General features: G+C 39.7%; 1 pseudogene; it reads right to left on the bottom strand.

The window, feature by feature from the left end:
* Positions 1–6,923: 6,923 nt before the first annotated feature.
* On the bottom strand, positions 6,924–11,086 carry LOC124288413 (annotated as a pseudogene).
* Positions 11,087–16,821: the final 5,735 nt, after the last annotated feature.

The raw sequence follows: 16,821 nt of genomic DNA, 5'->3' as shown, positions 1-16,821 counted from the left end.
AAAGTTCCCGTGCAGCGTGACGCCATGACTGACACAAAACGCATGACGAAAACGGTAATTATCTGCATTTCTGACTTCTTCTCTTATTTGCAATGAAAACAGATATCCATATGCAGACAGTCAGAATGTTTCTGATTACTTACATGGCATGTGTATGAACAAACGTTCCCTACATCAGGGGAAGATCCCTCTCAAAATCCGGCGTACCGATGTCAGCGAAGCCGCAAATTTGTAAGAAATCCGTCGTCGGTAGTGATGTCATACGTCAACATTGTTGTACACATTTGGTCATTTCTTTGAGGTGAAGCTCGGTTGAACAGCAATAAACACAATCATCATATCCTGCCAATTACACTTTCAGTGTTATAATGTACATTTTGCGTATAGCTCAGATATTTTTTCATGTAATTTATTTCATTATCTATGTTTAATATTTCTCAAATTCATATCATATGTGGATCCATGAAGGCTGTACGTGTTTGTACTCGTTGAAAGTTTTCGTTTGTTTGAAACTGACACAATTATTGTAGTACACAATATTTTAAACTTTTACACACGTGTAAGAAGATGAAACGTAGGCATAACTGCAAGATATACTTTCGTACTGGGGTCAATATTACAGTTTCATATGAACAGGTTCATGAACAGCAATTTAGTTTAACCTTATAAATAACCTTATAAACTGATAATATTAATAAAAATGATTTTTTAAAATTTTATTAAATGTATATGCACACATTGTAAAGAAATTGTCCTGTTCAATTATGTGCAATGTTTGGCCAGGTGCGCGTTTGTCACAAACGTTTTACGAATCCCTCTCATTGTGTTAGATAATATAATCAATTGCTATTCGAAAATCATTGTTATGGCAGAATATCAAACTGTAACTATATTTCTACGAACATTGTAAAAAAAAATATAAACCATGTAATGTACTACGTTGGAAATCATTATTCTGATAGAACTATGTTTTTTCATCTGTCCCTGCAATTTATTAAGAGAAATAGCCACATAATCATAAACAAAGAAAATACTTATCCAAAGAAATATGTTCATGTGCTTTGAAGTACTTTTTTTATTTGCCTTAAATTGGTACCAAATCCTATATTAATATTACGATACACAGTCAAACCATCCGATTGTTTATCTACTCAGGGCATATAGTGGTAGAATCAGTCATTTTTTGTTCTGTCTAAAGAGCGTTAAATTCTGACAGAGAAACAGAGACCTTTTACACAATTATTGGAGATTAGGTGAGATATAGATTAATCACAGTGTACGAAATGAGGCTCGTCCGACCGCCCGAGGCGAGCTAGATTTCTGACGGACGGTCTACAGTTACAGCTAGCCAGCCCGATGGTCAGGTAAGCCGTTTACGTACCATGCTCCGTACATCTGAGTAGATATACCATAACTTAAAAGCTATTTTTCATCTGAGTAGATATACCATATTTTAAAAGCTATTTTTCATCTGAGTAGATGAACCATATCTTAAAAGCTATTTTTCGCATTGATCGTCACATTTAGAGTTGACAATTACTGTTTGAACAGTGAACTATCGTCTCGCAAGCTCAAAGCACTGCGTTAACATATATTGTCACTAAAACAGCGACACCTATCGATGCGCATAACATACCAACGTCGCAAACTACATAAAACAAGCCATGGCGTTAACTCAAAAGTAATATTTTCAGTAATCTCATTACCCTCGGACATGCGGCTAGTATTCTGTTAATAATGGTGCAAAATTGGTCAAAATACATCTACACAAACAGGAGAATATATAAATCTAAGAACTTATTTACGTATGGCGGCATTACCAAAACGTACCAGGTTACTGTGTGGATCTTTGGATTGGAATAGTTTGGTTCACCGTGAACAAGACTTCACGAAAATACAGTGTCTGGATCCCCAGCAAATTCTGAACATACAATAACCTAGTGTTGAGCATAGCGGAGTTATGTCCCCTTGTGTTTATACCGGATTAATTGCGTGTACATATAGTCGATGTGTGATTAGGACGTAAACATCGCCCATTTTAATATTTTCTGTGAATATCTTGTTTATATAGCTTATATGAAACGGACACAACGTCGCTGCACTCTGTGACCGTAGACTGAGCCAAGATTCGCTCAGCTGATGTGATGCCATATATGTCGAATGACAGTGATGTCACACAGCTGATGACGTCACGGGCTAGAAACTAAGTTGACTGGATGTATTATCCGCCAACACACACATTGGTGACTTGGTATAACATCAGCCATCGTGCTCGTCTGGATCAAGACTCACGTCGAGCATAGCCAAGCCTCACCCAGTTATGTTCACATGACTTTGTGTAGGACTGCACGGCATTACCGGTCTACCGGTATATCGCATTGTAAACCAAAAGTCACTGTGTTCTTTAATCTGATTGGTTGAAAAACTTGATCAAATGGTATTCGATTCCCGGAAATTCGCTGTGTATTAATACATACAAACATCGCTCACACCATTGTATTGTTACGTCGTCAGCTGTGATGACGTCATTAAAATCATATTGTGACGTAAAGTCCGAATGACGTCACAAATGAGCAGTTCCAAATGCCACCATGGGAGACAGCCGAAATGGCCGGCTGATGACATTTCACTGCTGTACCCGTACTCGATGTCAATGAGTGCAGACAGAAAAACGTGTGTGGACCTTTTGGCTTCCTTTTGTGTTTACAATGTCGATAAACATCATGTGTTGGCCAATTTCCGGGTGTTATTGAGTATTTGAAGCATGGGAATATGAATTCCCGTGCTTCAAATACTCAATAACACCCGGAAAATTAGCCAACACATGATGTTTATCTCCTATATACGCTATGCAAACGATACGCATTACAATAAAAAAAAATCTGAGAACCGGTATATTGGGTAAAGAACATATATAAATGTTTTAAATTAAATGTACCCATATTTTCATTCACAATAAAAGTTTCCTACGTCATTCAATGACAAAACTACATACTGTAATACTATAGATTGCATGAAAAAAAATAGAAGCCATGACTATGCAACCTAATTTGAGATTGCTGTTATCAGAACCATTTATGTTTGGGGGTTTATAATGTAGCAAAAGGGATTGAAATGCACAATTAGTGTCACTGACTGTCAAACACTTAAGTTCCCAGTATATCGCAATGCGTATCACAATACGGGTACCTGAATCACAATATATAGTGCGAAATACCCATTATGTCTGAAAGAGCACCTACAATCTCAAAAGCAAGCACGCCGGATCGTGAGAGAATTGGTTGATTGGATGGATGGATGGTTGATGGATGGATAGTTATTCCAGCCATTTGGCGGCGGCCTGTAAATAATCGAGTCAGGATCAGACAATCCATCAACAGCATGAGCATCGGTCCGCGCAACTGGGATACGATGAGATGTGTCAACCAAGTCAGTGAGCGTGACTACCCGACCCCGCTAGTCACCTCTTACGACAATTCTAACCCTGATTTACAAGGGTCGTCAGAGTAATGAGCGAGCTAAAATTGATATTTCAACCATGTCATGATTATGAAAGCATACATAATAATCCGAAACACATGAATGTGATCAAACAACCGTTAAATCACTGGATTATCACAGATTTACTGTAAAGATCAGTATGTAACAATAAAAAGATATTACTATACACAACAATACACAATACAGACGGGCTGTAGATCGCCAGCAACTGTAAGTGGATCACCATAGTAGGGATCATGGGAACATACAGTACACTTACATCACACCCTCAGTCACTGACGATAACTGACGAGATTAGCCCAAAACTATAATGACGAATATGCCATGTCTGGGAAAACACGCAATTGGAAACGCGGAAGCCGTTATGTTGACAAACACACGTGTATGGGCTGGAATCTCTTTGTGTGTTTTTTTAAATCACATGCTGAAGATGAACGCTTTTTATAGAAAGGCAACTTCTTTATTGAAATAAATGCGACGTTTCGGTGAAGATGCTAACATCTCCGCCTCTACACCAAAAAGTCGCATCTATTGCACTAGAGAAGCTGTCTGTCCGTAAAAAGTGTTCGTCTTCATAAAAGAAATCACATGCTGTCATAACCGATTTAAGGAAATTAATTCAGCCCGATTGATTTGTATTATTTACTCAAATAACACCCATCCATAGAGAGACGAGTCTTCTTCCATATTTCGGCGATGCTGACGGTTCTACCGCAATAAATATGAATCTGTTGCTCCCTGACCTAGTATCGTAACTTTAGTTCTGATCGAGGTGTGTTGCAGCTGTGATTGGATGATAATGTGTAAGATATTTATGTTTTTGAAATGTACATCCATCCAGAATTGACCACGTTTTTATAGTTAGTGTTTTTTTAACACTTATGCTGAATGTGTGCAGAGATATTTTCAAGTAGGTGACATCTGGTGCAGAACTGGTTGGTATCTTCAGCTTCCTGTACTCGGGAAGGGAATCGGTTAACCAACATTTGAGGGGTTTATGCAGCTCTAAGACCATACTGTGTATATATGCACATGTAATGACTGAAAACGATCTGGTTATTTTTAAGAGCATACAACGTTACTATGGGCGTCTATGGGAAAGCTATGGGTTTTTTTTGCAACCCGACGAATGCCAACTGGTTGGACGCCATGTTGGAAATTTCAGAGTTATGCCCAATAATCCTAAACTTACTAATGGCATCAGACCACAATTATTTTCCGTCTTTCCTATCTACAGTAACATGCCAGTCCATCGTAATTAATATCAGTCATAGGCTGTTCTCATGTAACCTGTTGACCAACCTGCCACTTGTCACTTAACCGGCAAAATATGAGCCTGAGTCCACCATTTTAATACGACCACCGGATGTTTCGAGCAGAAACACGCAAAACAGCCTTGAACTTGGGGTCAAATTATGGAAGGCTGGAGTCAATACCATGTGCAGATTATGCACAGAAACATTGCAATAAAGCACCATGTCCGACCACCTGTAGCAACGTAAGCAAACATAATGTTCTGCCATTCTGTTCTTGCATTAGCTTTGGTCCGTGTGGCATATCTCGAAGCGGACACAAACTGACCTGTTTGAGCGGGAAATGTGTATACCAGACTTGTCAGAGCAGATAACGTCTGCATTTGAATTGTCCAGTAGATAAATATGTATCAGTAATATATTTTCTTCTTTAAACGTGCCTGTTCTTTGTAAACGCACAAAAAAGAAACTCATATCCGATAATGGGAATATTTATAAACATACAGTACAAATTCAATAACTTTTATTAAAATATGTTAGTCACTAGTAACTGTACCTTCATCAATTCGTTTTCTTTAGGAAATACTTGCATACACCTCTGGGCTGAGGTGTGATGCCGAAACAAGAAAGAACTTTTTTGCTATATATCCTATAATATGATAAAAAATATGCGTAAAGCAGCTCTAAAGTGCACTGCACTGTGCAAATGTGGAGGAGATCCAGTCAGAGAGACTCGATAGTCGGTGACGAAATATCGATTGATTATTGACAAATATCGGAGAACTAAATTCAAATGCCAAAACATGTATGAAATCAATGGATATATTTCACACCACTGGTGAGCGGTGACATTTGTATGCATGGCCATGGGTTACTAACAATACCGATTCCTCAACATAATTTAGAAACAGCCCATGATTAAAAACTTAACTTTGTGTATTGTGTGAGTGAATTAAAACTTTCTTCTATCACATGTACAATATTATCACATGTACAATATTATCGATAATCTTTGATACGCAAAACATTACTATCGACTATATTTCCGATTATCGATCTATTTAGCTAGACCTTTCAGTCATATGTTAACACTTGGTCACTCACTCACTCACTCACTCACTCGTAAAACAACATATGTTGACGTTGACCTGTTCGAATACATCATTAGTTGCACGTTAAAACAGTGTAAGATGTATTCATTACTAACCGTTAAAACAGGGTAAGATGTATTCATACTACCCGTTAAAACCGGGTAAGATGTATTTATACTACCCGTTAAAACAGGGTATGATGTATTCATACTATCCGTTAAAACAGGGTATGATGTATTCATACTACCCGTTAAAACAGGGTAAGATGTATACGTGAAACTTACGTAAGTACGGTTTTATTCGAATTGGCTATAAACCAATAAAACGTATTTTCATTTCTCTGAAGGGGCGGTGGGGTAGCCCAGTGGCTAAAACGTTCGCTCGTCACGACGAAGGCCTGGTTCGATTCCCCACATGGGTACAATGTGTGAAGCCCATTTCTGGTGTCCCTTGCCATGATGTTGTTGCTGGAATAGGCTAAAAGCGGCGTAAAACCATACTCACTCACTATCTGAATCGGTGACAAAGACCAATCACGCACTCATTCCTCTAAAGTGTAATAAACAGCTGACAACTCAGCGAGGATATGGTGTATAACAGTTCACTTGCCACAGTAGTCTAAGTTTATGTCCTAGACAATTTGGGCGGATCTGGTAACGAACACACTCCTTGACTCGCCTCATTGGACCCCACTTGCACGATAACACTAGTGAGTGAGTGAGTGAGTTTGGTTTTACGCCGCTTTTAGCAATATTCCAGCTAAATCACGGCGGGGGACACCAGAAATGACCTTCACACATTGTACCCATGTTGGGAATCGAACCCGGTCTTCGGCGTGACGAGGGAACGCTTTAACCATCAGGCTACCCCACCGCCCCCACGATAAGACTAAGAACTGATTCTGTTGAGTGGACGAAGTATACACCAGTTGTCTTGTATAGGAGGTATGTTCCAGTTGATATATAACTTATATACCAGTGATCAAATCAATGTAGATATAACAATTGACTGACTGAGTATATATCGTATGTGTACATCATCATCATCATTGTCATCATCATCTTGACAGTGTAAAAAACGTCACAACATATACGCAGAGTTCATTTTCCTTATCCTTATCCCGACCTGGGCAACATGACTTCCTCAACATGATGACACAGGAAACTTTACTCGGGGAATGTTTTTTTTATGACGCAGCCCTGTCATCCTCTTGTGCAGTATTCCTGACCTTCCAGTGAGTCTGAAACACAACAATGTGATTAATTGTTTCCCTGGCTGCAGTTCAGCATGATACCCACAAAGCCAAAACAAAAGTGAGTTTAGTTTTACGCCGCACTCAGCAATATTCCAGCTATATGGCGGCCAAAACAGAAGATACACGGTATTATAGCTGTACGAACATATATGGCGGTTGTTTTGTTTGTTGTTTAACGCCGCACACAGCAATCTTGCAGCTATATGGCGACGGTCTATAAATAATGTAGTCAGGACCAGACAATCCAGTGATCAACAGATCTATGCATTTTGGATACGATGACATATGTCAAACAAGTCAGCAAGCCTGTCCACTCGATGCCGTGAGTCGCTTCTTATTACAAGAAGGGGCTGTTGAAGACCAATTCTAACCCAGATCTTCACAGGTAAAACTATACATGACTGACTGACTGACTGAGTTTGGTTTTACGCCGCTTTTAGCAATATTCCAGCAACATCACGGCGGGGACACCAGAAATGGGCTTCACCATTGTACCCATGTGGGATTCGAACCCGGGTCTTCGGCGTGACGAGCCAACGCTTTAACCATTAGGCTACCCCACCGCCCGAACATACATGAAGGTATATGTATGAACATATTCGTATAAGAATATTTGTATGAACGAATCTGATAGAACATAACAATGTGAACGTATTAACACGACCATATAGGCATTGACATACTTTGTGAATGTGTTAAAATACCTGCGCCTTGAGCATGCACTAGTTGCGTGGATACGTACGCGATATAACTATCCTATAATATAATACTAAATAATAAACATGAACTTATAAGAATGAACATGTTGATACGACTGTTTCAGCATTAGCTAATTGATATGACTATCAGCATGAACAAAAGGTTTCATTTCAGGATGAACCTACAGATATTTAAGTACTGGTATGAATCTATCGATGTGAACATGAGCCTACATCCCAGCTAACATCAGTATCTCAGTTGAGCTTGTTAAAAATGCCTCTGTTCATCCAGCAGAAAATGGGTACCCGGTGGGATAAGTCATTATCCCATTAACCCTCTAGCGGGGTAATACTAATCAGATTGTTTGAGCGCCCCGGGCATGCATTGTCCACGGAGAAATGCGCATTATTATTATTCTAATTATTGTCCCGGTGAGATGCGGTTCTGGACATTATTGTCCCGGTGAGATGCGGTTCTGGACATTCGCAGGTTTATCGAAACAAGCGAGCAGGATGCGGTGACGACAGGATCAGTCTCTGGGAAGACTGAACTTGGACGACTTCCACATTGCACATGTTCTTTGTTTGAATTATATATGCATGTTTCTTTTCATAGCACACTATATGTTGGGCGTTCTATGTGTCTGTGATCCTCCTTCGTTGAATACCAGCGTTAATGAAAACAACGAGCAGCATACGATGATGGCAAGCAAAGGATGATACCTAAGAAATCCTGAACGAAATCTTGACAATTTGTTTCAGTTATAATGGGTATTTATAACATTTGATATACTGGGCGTTCTTTGTACATGTTACCCGACAAGATCCGGGTTAGAACTGATCTTCAGTAATCCATGCTTGTCGTAAGAGGCGACTAACGGGATTGGGTGGTCAGGCTTGCTGACTTGGTTGACACTTGTCATCAGTTCCCATTTGCGTAGATGATCGATGATCATGCTGTTGATCACTGGATTGTCTGCTCCAGACTCGATTAGTTACAGACCGCCGCCATATAGCTGGAATATTGCTGAGTGCGGCGTAAAACTAAACTCACTCACTCACTCTTTGTATATGTAGTTCTCCTTCAGCGAATGCCATAGTCATTTTGACGTTTGGAAATATGAATGTTTCAAGGCCGAGATTTGAATCAATATTGGCGTGGTCACCTCGGGGCATGACAGATCCATGATCAAACACTCAAATCATAATTCTTTTAGGCATCATTGGACGGGCTGGGGTTGTTTTGTTTTGTAAATGGATGCAAAGATGACAAAAAGGCACAGTTTGGCGTGACTTTTAAAATTTAGTTAATTTAGTTGTTTCTTGTATTCGACCATAACAACATGACTACTCAAAACATGCTATGGGAACTACGAAAAATAATATTTCCTTTACAAACATTACCTGAAGGAATCATAGGTAGAATCCTGTTGATGAAGACACATTCGTGGTGGACTACCCCGTGTCCTGCTGCTAAGTTGCTGCCAACGTCAAGGACCATGTAGGAGAGATCAGTGTTGTCAGAGGCTGGCCACTTCTCCTTGATGCCTACAGGAGCGTTCGGGTCACTACAAAATGCAACAAAAGATGCGAATTAGTAAGGTTCGTCTCTCTTCTACGAACGCCAGTCACTCGCTCAGTGCAAATATATTAGTAATATGAAATCTTCAAGAAGTCTGATCGCTATGTTTGGTATAATTTAAACAGGAGATACTCAGGTAGGTTTTATCTCAATTTCAACCATATTCCAGAAACACCTCACTCATACAACCAACCACCCATTCACTCATACTTTCACTTTCACTCACTCACCCTGACTTGGCAAAGTTGGTCCAGTACGTCATGATGGCCCTGCTGAGTCCCTTCTCTTCCTCTGTATATCCCAAAGATTTTTCAAGGACCCAACCAAACACAAAGTCAAGCTCATACCCGTGGGATGCTCCATCCACTGTGGATTTGGACTTCCTGGTGGTCGGTGATTAAAGCTGTACACATAGGTAGGGTTCACAGGAGAGTAAAGTCTGTCAAATTCAAGATGAGGACACTTGAAATCAATATCTGACATCATGCGAGTCATTACATCTAAATAGTGAGTGTCTGTTAAAGGTGCTTTCTGACTTTCGTAAAACAGGCGAATCGGTTCTTCTATTCCTCTACCAGCAACAAAGTCAAAGGAAAGAAGACTTTCATACTCTCGTTGACTTAAAATCAATGTTTCTGGTAAACTGGACACATTTCTCATTTGCTTCAACATCACCGCCAAAACAGTGTATTCTCGTCTCCTGTAAAACCATGCAATACACTGGTCTGCTTGATGGATCCGCTGGACAGAAGAGTTTTTGGGTCATCGGGGAGAAAGTACCCATCCACAACTGGAACAAATGCAAGTCCTTCACCAAGCAAGTCACTAAGCTGAAGGTCTACCATCGTTTGGGCATCTGCTTTCTTCAAGCAGTCATAAATATCTGCATCAGTTGAAGATGAAGGACATTCAAGATGATCAGCAAACTTTTTATTTTCAATTTTGCTGTTTTGGGTATGGTGTATGCCCAGGGACAGCTGAGGGTCCCACTCTGCATGATGGCTCTGTCAAACACGTCACGTGACAGAGGTGACACCAGGTGGTGACCCACGCAGACACCACCAGCACTTTCTCCAAATATGGTCACTCGGGTTGGGTCTCCACCAAAGTTGGCAATATTGTCTTTCACCCACTGTAAGGCCAGTCTTTGGTCCATCAAGCCCATGTTGCCAGGAATGGTGTCTGGGCCAAGGTAGCTGAACCCTAAAGGCCCCAATCGGTAATTCATCGATACAACAATGACGTCATTATCTGCTGCAATGTATTTGCCCTCATTTTGTGGCATTCGTGAAGATCCACTATAATAACCTCCACCGTGGATCCAGACCATCACTGCCAGATTGCCACCATTGTCTGATGGCGCCCATACAGTAAGATGAAGGCAGTCTTCACTGTAATCGTCGGGTATCTGCTTGTGCTTCTCGTCAGAGCTAAGAGCATCTTTAACTTGGAAGCAGGATGGTGTTGGTTTTGTGCATCCCTAACTTCTGGTCCCCATGACTCGGAAGGCTGAGGGTGCCTGAAGCGAAGATCGCCTACAGGAGGCTTGGCATATGGGATTCCATAGAACACGTCAAGGGATTTGCCCAACACTGACAGTCGTTGTCCAAGAAGGGGCCGTTTTCAGTTGACTCTCTCTGAGTCTTAGAAATGTGTAACACTGCCAACAAGGCCAGAAGCGCCAGTCTCACTCATTTTGTCCACATTCTGAAAGAACAAAAAGGTTTCACAGGTAATCTTTTCGGAATATATTTTGTTTCTGGACCACTAGTTCATGTTCCCGGTTGATCATAATTCCTAAACACAGTCATGATAATAACCCGGATTGTAGGTGTTAAACAATGTTATGTTTCTAATCCATTGTCAAACAATGATGCATTACATTGTTTCTGTTAGATTCATTTTGGGGCAGTGATCAGGCGCGGATACAGCTCTTTGAGAAGAGGGGTGGGTTCACAGTTCATTTGAGAGTGGGTACTCTCATTTCACGAGATTTCCATTTGCCATTAAATAAACTTTCAGGACAAACGGGGGTCATAGGACTGGTGACTTTTAATCCCATAATCCTTTAAGAACTCAAAAACTAATGATATGGGGTTATTCCCACTTGTCCGGCAGGCTGAAAAAAAATTCTAATTCAACTTAGTATGTAACATGAGTTCTGATTGGTCAATGCTATAAATTTCCGACCGTATAATCAGCAGATACGGCATTGTGTATTTCATATACGGTCGCAATTTGAAAACCGATTCACCAAAACCTTTAAATGTATCCCTACGCTATTGGGGTAACGCTGCTTTGCAGGACATTGTCATTTGCAGAAGTCATAGGTCAATTAACTCCCCTATCCAGCTAAAATGGGTGGAATTTGTGTTAAAAAAGACAAAACAGTATCATAAATTTAATTTTAAGTTCAAACAACTTACTCGCAACGGGCTGTTGACTCAACACTGTCAGATCATGAAACAAGATTTATGACGTCATTATGGAGCGTGACGTCACCTGCTGTGACGTCATTTGACAACTGAACTGATAATGGCCCGTAGTTGAGGAATCAGCGGGCGGCTCATTTCTGTAACTAGAGGGCGGTTTGATCATAATTCCGTCCATTTTATCTATAATACTATGATCTATTCATCATTGTCAGATTTAGTCTGTGTGCACATAATAAACGTATACCGGTTATGACGTCATAGTGACGACGTCATAGTCCCAACGGTCAGTTCACCTGATGAAGGGACCTAGAATGGTCTCGAAACGTCGTGAGGGAAATTATAAACAAGTTTAATCCATAAAAATATCTTGGACATCAATGTAAAACTTCTAAATGCCACTGAAAGACATCAAACGTGTGTAGTTTGAAAAGGGAACTACTTTTTCTAGCGATGGTGTAAGTTCAAGGAGTGATATGATTAACTTTTGACCTAAAGGAACTTGGACCTGGTTTAAACAATTAATTTCTTTCACGAAAAAACAGCGTAAAACGAGTTGAATTAGAATGGGGATAACTGTACTGTGTTCGACGAATTGGGGACGTATACCGGTGGTTACATAGCCGCAGATTTAGTTATATCGGCGATGCGCAAGCTAAAGTAAATTTGCGGCTATATAATCACCGGTATACGTCCCCAATTTGTCAAACACAGTACAGTTATCCCCTAAATGAAAATAAATGTGAAATAACTGTATGTAATGTATAATGCATGCATAAATAAAAAAGTATTTCATGAGATTATTTTCCATTTCGTACCTAATCATTAAATATCGGGTAGCCAAAGATACTATGACCGGCTAGGGTTACCAAATACCACAGACCGGCTGGGGAGCAAAATAAAAAGTTCACCTCTTGTTCTCAGCGATTATAGCGCTTCACTGATCTGGAACCTGTAAACAATAGGTGCCGGACAAGTGGGAAGACCCCATAATATGTTCATTTCTCCTGTTTTGATAAGACCCAGTTGCTTACAGCATCAGACTGAAAGGAATAATTAACTAATTAATTTAACCAAAGTAAATGGAGAACAGGACGTTTTTATAACAGTTGTTGTTATGTTAGTTTTTTGCAAATAACTGGAGAACAGGATGTTTTTATTACTGACGATGAAAGTGAAATTTATAAAATACAATATTAACAAAGTAAATAACTGGAGAACAGGGTGTTTTTATCAGTGATTTTTCCTATGACATTTTTCCATGACTTTTTTCCGTGATTTTTTTCCTGTGACTTTTGCACCGATCACCAGTCGAAAGGGCCATAGATTAAAGTCAAAAGGGCCAAGCGTTTAGAAAATAGTAGGAATAGAGTAGTTAAGTGTTTATTTTATGAGTATAGTCAACCATACAACTGTTTATTTGGTGATTACAACAAGAGGTTTTAACAGAGTCTCTGGTGACAATTACATTATTCAGTTATCTAAACACTATTAACGCCTACCAGGTACCCATTCACTGATGTGTGAACATGTTTAGAACGAGAACGAGGCTTGAAGCAAGAAGACGTGTCAATGATCACTCTGAGAGACTCATTTGAAATCTGAGCTTTCACCAGTCTGATCGGACATATAAACAACACGGAAGTCGCCTACAAACTACAAAAGTGTCCATAACGGTGTTTCAGGGTATCCAAAAGAGGAACCGGATTGGTAAACAAGCAGTATGGTGCTAATCTGAATACCGCTCCAGAATACAGATAAATTATAGATATAATAATCGTGCAGAGAAAAGCATGATATTAACAAACGATAAACAATAGCTTTCTGGAAATGTAACAATCATAAACTGTAATATAGCCGCTTTTAACGTTGGAACCATTAGTGTCGGAAAATACTTAATAGTAAGTGCAATTTCGTTTACAAATCTGCCTGACAGTACAATGAAAGAATGGATAGATTCTAATAATTCAAGATTACCTTTAGTAGATCCATTAGAGTGGCCGTATAGTATTGATTTGATGTCATATCCTTTAGTATAGAAGTGCATTTTATGTCTTATGTCAGTGTAATTAACGCACGAAAAAGAAATAGTGAATTGGATCTTCGTAACAGTAGCCACAAGAACAAGAGGGATTTGAAGATACAAATCGTTGATATTTATGTGCGTTTAAATTGCTGCAACCGAGCCTGAGGAGTGAATGGATAATCTGACAGAATCTTGTTCCAAAGCTTAAATTGAAGTAATTTGGACTATTATTATTTGACCCATTAATCTGTTTCTTAAAACTACCCAAAGTAGCCGTTTCTCTATAATCGGTAGACAAACAATTCCACAATCTTACTGTATCTGGGAGAAATGACTTAGCATAATTTGCCCTTTTACTATCGATAGTTTGGAGCTTCAAACGGTCTCGGAAAATGTAGCTTGTTGTGTCAGATACCTTAGGAGGGACGAGATCGCTCAATGTTAGTTTTGGGATGTATCTTCGAGTACATAGTGGTTGGAAATTTGTCTCATCATAAATTTTGTTGTGACTCGTGCCGCGAACAGCAGCGCAAATAGTTCTAAGTGCATCAAGATTTAGTTTTTCCAGTGTTAGTGCTTGCTGTTTGGTACAATTGTCCCAGATGTGACAACAATAGTCGAAAACAGGCAAGATAAATTGTTTGTACAATGTTTGTAAAGTTCTACGTGAGAGACGATATTTAAAACCTCTAAGACAGTTTACCATGGGTGCAACCTTTTTTAGCGATACAGTTAACATGGTCAGTCCAGGAACAATCGTGCTGTAGAGTAAGTCCACAATGTTTATGGCTATTAACGTCATTAATATTACTATCCTTCATTGTTAAGTTGGATTATATTGAAGGTGTTGATCAACTACCTCACAGAGAAATCTTAGATGACTCTGTGAATGCACAAGGCCGTTTGTTCATTGACTTTTTAATTAATGCCAATTATTGTATTCTCAACGGAAGAGGACGACAGTGTGATAACGATTTTACGTACGTGTCTCCCAGAGGAACGTCGGTTGTGGACTACTGTCTCTGTGCATACAAAGACATAAACGAACTTAGTGATTTTAAGGCAATTCGACCCGCTGAGATCGCAAATTGGAGTGACTGTGTCAGCACAATGGTTTGGTCCATCCAGGACTATGGTTCATGTATATGGGGCTCTTATAATATGTCTTGTATCAATGCTGTCCAAAATCGTGCTATGCGTTTCTTTCTAGGGCTTAAACAGTATGCCCCAAATTATGCTGTCAGTGGTGAAATGGCATGGATGCCCCCAGTTGTACGCCAGTGGGGAAGTACTGTACGATTTTATAAACGTTTATATAACCTGCATTTTTGGTCGTATTACCAAAGAAATATTTTTATTGAGTGATCGATGGGCGATCCGCCGTAAGCGCAATTTAAACTTCCGCATACATACTAAGTTGTCGGAATCGGGACTAGCCCATTTTATCCCTGTGAATAACTGTTTTAATATACATTTTATTTCGTCAGAGGTACGAGCTGTGTTGTATCAAAGGCATGTCACGCAGTGGTGAGAAAGTATTTTACAGCCACAAGGTCCGTCCCGAAAGGGAGGTAATAAGCTGAGATTGTATTCTACTTTTAAGACATGTTTTACTCCAGCATTTTATGTCTGTCATAGCATCCCACGAGCACATAGAAGTGCATTAGCAAAATTTAGATGTGGCACAGCACCAATCAATCTTGAACTGGGCAGATATGCCAATATCCTCTACAAGAGAGAACATTTAATTGTGTGAATGTAATTGAGAACGAATGCCACGTTTTACTTGATTGTCTAGTGTACAGTGTCGAGCGAAAGAATCATATTGATAATTGTCTTAGAATTTGTCCGGATTTTATGAATAAAAACAATATTCGGAAAAATGCTTTTATCTTATCTAATGAAATTTTATGTTCTGAAAGTGCCAAAACCTGCCATAGTATTTTGAAAAAGAGAAAATATGTTTTATATCAGTAACATGTACCAATTAGGTTTTATCGAGAATATTCAGTTTTTATCACTTGTAAATACTTGTACATATATCGTCTCTCATAACTCTGTACGGAGTGGCCAGTGTATTGATGCTTATATAATGTATATTGTAATGTAAATTCTCTCTCTCTCTCTCTCTCTCTCTCTCTCTCTCTCTCTCTCTCTCTCTCTCTCTCTCTCTCTCTCTCTCTCTCACTCTCTCTCTCTCTCTCTCTCTCTCTCTCTCTCTCTCTCTTTAGATAAATAGATAATGTGTGACGAACACAATACCGTATTTGTAGATTGGAGTGGATGCAATGACATTAATGTATGGGTTTCTACATTTGGGACATGTACAGCAGAATGTCAAATTTATCACACACCTACCTTGTCCTTGAACTCTACAGGTGTGCTGTGGACACTACTTGTGTGCACGCTCTAGCGAACAACGAACACTTGCTTGGCAACAACACGAAGTCCTAAGCATAGCGTAGGTAATTGACCAGCCGGTCTGCAAACATATTTAGCCTCCGTCCTCAAGGTTACACGATATGGTCAATAGTAATAACACTGCTATCCATTATCTGTAGTTCAGGCAATCGCTGGATAACTACATGAATGTCTCCGTGTAGGGTATGCTATTGACCAGCCTATGTCCAGACATATGCAACCTCCGTCCTCAAGGTTACACGATATAGTCTGTAGTAAAAACACTATCATCCACTATTATCTGTATTGCAGACAATCACTTGCTTTGGTGGTATGAAATTCAACAGAATGTAATTTTGCATCACTTCATACCTGACCTCACAGGTGTGTTGTAAACACTACGTGTGTACACATAAACACGCTGTTAATCCTGTAATGCATCCTACGCCAACGAGGAAGGCTCAAGCTACTCGCACTTTGCCCGACGCCGATGTGATTGTAACAGATTAGTATTCTCTGTGCGCCGACTTGACCGCTATAGTCTGTACTAGAGAGTAGCACTCACTTCATGACCTCTGGGTGG

This window comes from Haliotis rubra, unplaced genomic scaffold (genome assembly GCF_003918875.1).
Source record: "Haliotis rubra isolate DU_JTF1 unplaced genomic scaffold, ASM391887v1 Scf417, whole genome shotgun sequence".
Lineage (NCBI taxonomy): Eukaryota > Metazoa > Mollusca > Gastropoda > Lepetellida > Haliotidae > Haliotis > Haliotis rubra.
The sequence above is the reverse complement of the archived record's forward strand: the minus strand, read 5'-3'. Positions and strand labels throughout refer to the sequence as shown.